This window comes from Theobroma cacao, chromosome 5, assembly GCF_000208745.1.
Source record: "Theobroma cacao cultivar B97-61/B2 chromosome 5, Criollo_cocoa_genome_V2, whole genome shotgun sequence".
In the NCBI taxonomy this organism is placed as follows: Eukaryota; Viridiplantae; Streptophyta; class Magnoliopsida; order Malvales; family Malvaceae; genus Theobroma; species Theobroma cacao.
Window position 1 is genome coordinate 16,549,815 of NC_030854.1, and position 6,004 is coordinate 16,555,818.

Consider the following 6,004-nt stretch of genomic DNA (forward strand, 5'->3'; position numbering starts at 1 on the left):
ATATATATATCATCATAATGCAATAGTGCATGAATCCATAGCAATCACATATCACAACATAAAACCATTTAGCAAAAGCTTGTTCCCAAGGCACTTGTTTTTATGAAAAACTTGATAATTCATTCAAATGTGTGGAAAATACATTATATTCCCCAAAATAAGTTTTGAAGGCAGTTCACTCACCGGTATATTGTTGAGCCTTTAGCTGACTTTAATTCCTCTAATGATCCAATTGGGGTGATGGGGCTTTGTTAGAACTTACCATCAAATTAACATTACCTTAGTGTCAATTCATACTTATAAACCCTAAAAGCTATCCCTTAGCAAGCTTTCAATTGCTACTTTAAATGGCTATCTATGTTCACTATCTTAATCATTATAAAATGAATGAACATCCTCAACAATAAAACAGCTCATAATCCCAATTACTAGCTATTATCCACAGCTAAAAAACCAAGCTTAGTTCATCACTCACCCTAGGGTTGCTTTGTAGTTGAATTCTCTTCCAATAGCTTCCAAACAAATGGGGTAATTCTCTCTTTCTCTCTCTAGAATGCCCAACTAGTGAGAGAAAGTATGGAATTAAGATTTATCAAGGGTTTTGAAGTGAGAGAGTGAAAGAATACAAGGATTCTAGTAACAAAGGCACCAAGGTATGAAAATTAAAGCTAGAGAGAGAAAATTATACAAGCTTCCATGGAGGTTGGAAGCAACGTGAGATAGGAAAAGAAGAAGTTGCTGGAAATTCAAGAAGCTGCTGGAAGAAAAAGATATTTATAGCCCAAGCTTATCCACTCCAATTAAATTACCAAAATGCCCGTATACATTATTAGCTTATTCTCCTCCTATCTTTTATGCAATCTTTTTGCTCTTTTGACACTGGGACAAGGTCCATAATGGTCTAAATATACTCGAGTTCACAAAACTTAAAATTCTAACTCAAGGTGAAAAATGACCATTTTACCCTTATCGTGAAAATCATCAAAATTTTTGTTTCCTTGTCATTTTACTCCTAATTTCATCATTCATTTATGCCTTAGGCTTACTTAGGCCATAATATTTTTTTAAAATCTTACTTTTATGGGTTTATTAAGGAAATGACGAAATTACGCCTGATTAGGGATATCGCATCTACTTCTATCTACGAGTCTATAAAGGTTAAAGTCTCACAAGAATACTATAAAAAGTATGAAAAAACTTTGAATAACGTCGTCCATTCTGAAACATCAGTGTATTACATAACCTTTCTATTACATATTTTCAAAATTCTTATAAGGAGTTTTATGTTGGGAGAGGATAGTGGAAATTTCATAAGAGAACATGTAAAATTTTGAAGTGTTTCTCTTTTCAAAATCCTACTCATTGCAATAGCTATAGCAACTTGCATCCCATGTACCCACAATTTTCTTACTTTACCATAATTTTCAATTTCGTTCTCTCACATGTTACTTAATAATAATAATAATAATAATAATAATAATATTTTTAAAAAAATTCCTACGATTTATTTTACATTTACTATTTGAATTGCATTTGAAAAAACATAAGAGTATAGCTTGTAATATTATTAAAGATAATTATTTTTTTTGTTCATATATATACTCCCAATTTGGATTTTTTTTATTTTTATTTTTTAGATATGATTGATATGCATAGCATATATAAAGTTTTTATAATTAATATTGCTTTACCTTTCACATAAATCTCTCTTATGTTGCTAAGTGTTAAGCCAAAAGCCCTTTACAGTTAGCAATTATAGTTTGGTTTGTTGTTGATTTAAAGTTAACAGAATGTTATGCAAAAATGATCTATAAAGAACATCTCATGGAACAATTAACCAAAAGCAATATGATCCAGTAACATTTGTACTAATAAAATTAGAAAATAAGAATATTAAAATTAATTATTGGAATTATTATGAATAGTTAGAAATTATAAAAAAAAAACAATAACTACACATTAAGGGTAAAATAAGAACAGGGCAAGCAGAAATTTAATGACCTGAACCAAATGAAAATATATGGATAAAAAATAATAAAATCAATTATAGATATATGTGCGTTTTGTAGGTGTCTTCCTAAAAATTTCTTCCAACATTACTTCAAGTTAAGAGATAACATAAAGTGAAAAAAAAAAACAAAATAAAAACAAATTTGCTAAATTGAAAAAACATTTCAACAAATTCAATTATGTATCAAATTTAAGTACACAACTCTCTATCTTTATTTTTGAATACTTGTTCTTTCTCACGATATACAGAACAAAAACAAATATAAGAAGAATAACACATTATAGCAAACCAATCAACCAATTTGAAATAGCAAATACGTATATCACAAGAGGTCATAAAATCTCACCGCAAACTTTAAAATCTTCTCCATTTAAAGTTAATGAATAAAACTTTAAATAAAATTATACAAATTAGCTAGTAACCTATTTTGAATCCTTAAATCAAATGCAAAATGAAATGAAAACAGAGATACAATATCTAACAATTTACCTGCATTACAAAGAGTAGGAAAAAACCCAAAAACCAAATAAAAATCTAGAGCAAAACAAAGAAAAACAAAACCATAAATCAACAAGAAATTTATTTTACTGTAAGGGAAAAAAATGGAATCCAAATCCATAATCTGAAAATAAAATACAAAATAAAATAGTGAATATAAAAGTACAATCAAACTAATTTTGTAAGATTTTGATTCTAAAAGCACAGTCAAATTGTCAAGCCCAGCTCTATAATATATTTGCCATATTGTATAGGTACTTGATAGAATGTTTGCATACTTGAATGCCTCAGAAATCGTTAAAAGATGATATTATACCTAATGGTACAATTAAGTTGATTTAAGCCTTGAACTAGTCCAAATAGAGATTTTAAGATGCATTTGAGAGTTATTGAACCTTCGAATGACCTAATATGGTGATTTGGAGTTCGGAGATTGATTTAGAGTTAAATTAGAATTTTCATAACGTAGGGGTAAAATGATCATTTTGCCACCTGATGGCAAAATTGGAATGGTGGATTAAATTTTGATCAAGTTTGACTATTGGAACATAATTTGAGCTTGAGAAGTGAAAAATTTTAATTCCGACATTCTTCCGAGCATAAGGGCAAAACGATCATTTTACGTGTCTATGGGGGCAAAATTGAAATTTTTTAAATTTTGCACCACCATGACACTTGTCAAGCCCTTGAATTTTACCTATTATACTTTGGATAATTGAGATATTTTATGTGGTGGTGGGAGAATGCTTAATTATTCAGTTTAAAAATGGACCAATTAAAAGGTGACACATGACAAGCTTTAGTTATTTTAATATTTCCTTAGAAAAAAAAAAACCAGCACACACCTCTCTTATTTCATTCTTCATGGTTGGCTAAGACAAGAACAAAGAGAAAAAAAAGAGAACAAACCCTAGTGAGAAAAAATTCAAGGGAAAATTGGTGGATTTCAAGGAATTAAGCAAGTAAAGGTAAAATTTCTTGATTTTAGCTTGTGATATACCTTTCCTATGCATTCTTTTTCATTTTCCATGGTTGAGAATCAAGTTTGCATGAAGATACCTTTACTGGCCGGACATGGGGGGAGGGGTTTTGATCTTGGATTTAGATAGATTTCATATTATTCTAGTGTTTTTAGTTGTTTGGTGATGTTTAGCATGGAAAACAAGCAAGAAATTTCATGCCCTTCATCCACACCTATTGGCTGAATTTTTCAAGAGAGAAATTAGAAAATGGACTTTGATAAATTTCATGCTATTTAGGTATTTTAGTTGTTTTATGATGTAAAGTGTAAAAATCAAGCATGAAAAACCACATATTATTCATGAACCCTCCATGGCCGAATTTTTCCAAGAGAAAATGTTGAGGATGATTTTACTATAATTCATGTTATCTAGCTCATATTTGATGATTTGGAGTATTGGAAGTGAAATGAATTTATTTGGAGTTCAATTGGATATTTTGGCCAATTAACCGGCGTATAGTGTGAATTAGGTCAATACCATTTTAGCCCCATACACAATTAAACCTACGTAGAACACCGTATTTAGATAATAATCCGAACATTTCACATCCCATTTCATGCATTCATATAAAGCCTAAATTAGTTTTATAACGGTTTAGCACAAATATAGTAAATTGCTTGTTGTGCATTATATCTAGGTGGTGAAACTTTCGATAAGGGTCAAGAGATTGTACCCGAAGTCCGGGATTAGGAGTACCTCGATTCTCGATATTGTGAGTAACCTTATTATCGTCTTAATTATCTAAAGTAGTTTTTATTAGTTTTGTGATTTTATAGAAAAATGAGTTTAAATGGTGAATCCTTATGTTTTATAAGTAAAATGTGATTAAATGAAACGCGTTTTATAAATCATTTTGAAATTGAATGATGATTTTAGAAATTGAGTAATTGGAGACTATTTGATTGTGTTGTAAATTTATGGTTTGAATTGAATGGCTTATAGTGATATTGGCATGAATGGCTGAATTGAAAATTGTGTTGAAATTGTATGAACTGTTTGTTTTGCCTTAACAGGCTGGGTAGTAATATAATTGCCATGTCATGCTGTCGAAACTTTTATTGATTTGGTGGGATATTGATCAGTCACTGCAGTGGTGGGTTTCCGTGGACTAGCCTATTAGAAAGGGGCACGGTAAACCCAGTTATATTTTACCTTGATTCGAGAGGCGCAGAAGGTATCTCATGAGGTAAAGCTTTAGAGTTCACTACACGTTAAACCACCACGTGAGGGTGAACTCAGCCAATGCCAAGGAACAACTATGTTTTAAAACGTACAAATATGATTTATGGATATATATCTTTTCTTTAACAGCCTTGGCGGATTCTGTTGGATACCTCTGATCAAGGTATCTTCGAGAATGAGTTTTGGCACGAGCCAAATTTTTTAAGAAATTCATAAGCCATGTTGATTATTTGAGTGAAATGAATTTATTTTATTTAGTTGAAATGAGTTTGAAACGTTATGAATCATAGTACGATGAACTATTTTAAGTTATCTCCATTTACTTGACTTTAAATATTTTAGATGATATTTGTTTACTCACTGAGTTTATATAAACTCACCACCCTCCTTTTCACTCATTCCAAACTCAGGACAGTCAGTAAATAGCTGATTACGTCAAAACTTATTATTGGACTCGCCTCCTCAGAAATTGTAAGTCTACAGCCTTTGTTACCTTTGATCATTCGAGGACCCACACGTCATTGTAAATTAAATTACATACTTTAGTTATTTGTGTTACCGTATATATGAATTTATTTTGCTTTTACGTTGTAAAAATTATTCACGTAGCGTTTTATAAATATTGTTTTATAAGAAAATGAAATATTTTATTTAATATTTTTATTTTATTCTATTAGCTACGATTTCACTCTAAATGAATGTTTTAGACATAAAAACTTGTTTTTAGTTATGAAATGTGTATTTTTCGCCATGTGTTATATTTTCAGTAGGTTTCAAAATTTTTGAGAAAAAAGATCAAAATGCCCATGTGAGACAGAAAATATTTTTTTTTATTTTTTTATTGTTTCGATTTGGAAATAACTTATAATCTTTTAAAATATGATGTTTAGTAATTATTGCTCACAAGAGAGGTGCGAAAACTGATATTAAGCCTTGCAAGATTTCGGTTGGTATTTCGGGTAATGAATATCTATGGGACATCGCGGTGATTGTCACGGATTCGAAGAGAGTACCGGATCGTGATACAGACAAACTCTAAAACAAAATCTCAACATAATACACAACAAATTAAAACATAATAAACCAGAAGATACAGGAAAAACCTAAATCCAAATCAAAACTAGCAGAGTATCTGAAACCAAATAAAAAAAAAATACCCTAAACCAAAATTTGGAAGTTATATTGGAAGCCCTTCTTAAGTCTCACATGACGGCTTCATGTATAGTATTTATAGTCACTTTTTAACATACTAATGGAAAAGTCGTACAATGACCCATCCAACTTGTACCCT

The 6,004-nt window shown here is 30.3% G+C and overlaps 1 long non-coding RNA gene across 1 annotated transcript; it reads left to right on the forward strand.

Annotated features, from left to right (window-relative positions):
• On the forward strand, window positions 3,351-5,271 carry LOC18598544. Its single transcript, XR_001927727.1, has 3 exons — window positions 3,351-3,477; window positions 4,169-4,243; window positions 5,124-5,271. It is a non-coding gene; the product is annotated as an uncharacterized LOC18598544 (long non-coding RNA).